General features: G+C 41.8%; 1 non-coding gene across 1 annotated transcript; it reads right to left on the bottom strand.

The window, feature by feature from the left end:
• Positions 1-268: 268 nt before the first annotated feature.
• On the bottom strand, positions 269-371 carry LOC142441938 (U6 spliceosomal RNA). The gene has a single exon (XR_012783215.1). It is a non-coding gene; the product is annotated as a U6 spliceosomal RNA (small nuclear RNA).
• Positions 372-730: the final 359 nt, after the last annotated feature.

Here is a 730-nt window from a genome sequence, read left to right on the forward strand (position 1 = left end):
TTATATCAAAGAGCAATTATATATTGGGAATACATCCCAGCCCAGTCCAGATCAATGCAATAAGTCTTATATTAGCCCAGATGTCCAATACTAGTCCATACATTCCTCTTCAGACTCACGCAGAATATGCAATGATGCCAAATGCAGGAAGATTATAGGTTGGTGGGTGAAAGTCTTGTGGATCCAATGCTGGTGGAAGCATCTCAGCGCTGGTGTGGGTCTCCCCGGGGTTCCTCCAGCTCTCCAAGTGTGTTTCCTTTTTTTTTTTTTAAATATGGAACGCTTCACGAATTTGCGTGTCATCCTTGCGCAGGGGCCATGCTAATCTTCTCTGTATCGTTCCAATTTTAGTACATGTGCTGCCGAAGAACAGGGAAGTGAGCAGAGAGAGGATATGGCCCAGCAGTAGAAATAAAGAGAGGATGCTCCCAGACTCTTCATGGGAAGGTCACGTCCACAAGGAGTCATCATGAGGCTGTGACCTAATTGACAGGCTAGACTCCACCCTACACTTATTTATGTAGTTGACATGAAATTATGTAACTACCACACCAGAATCTCTTATTTAGAATTATGAAGATTCCCAGGATCCACAGTGGAGATTCACATTTGACATTTAATTTGGGGACCAGGGAGCATATTTTTAAGAATTAATTTAAAGCATGTTTAACTTAACCATAGAGCGGAAAATATTATGCAGACCCTTAAAGTAAAACACTGACCTCTTATA

This window comes from Tenrec ecaudatus, chromosome 2 (genome assembly GCF_050624435.1).
Source record: "Tenrec ecaudatus isolate mTenEca1 chromosome 2, mTenEca1.hap1, whole genome shotgun sequence".
NCBI classification, from domain to species: Eukaryota; Metazoa; Chordata; class Mammalia; order Afrosoricida; family Tenrecidae; genus Tenrec; species Tenrec ecaudatus.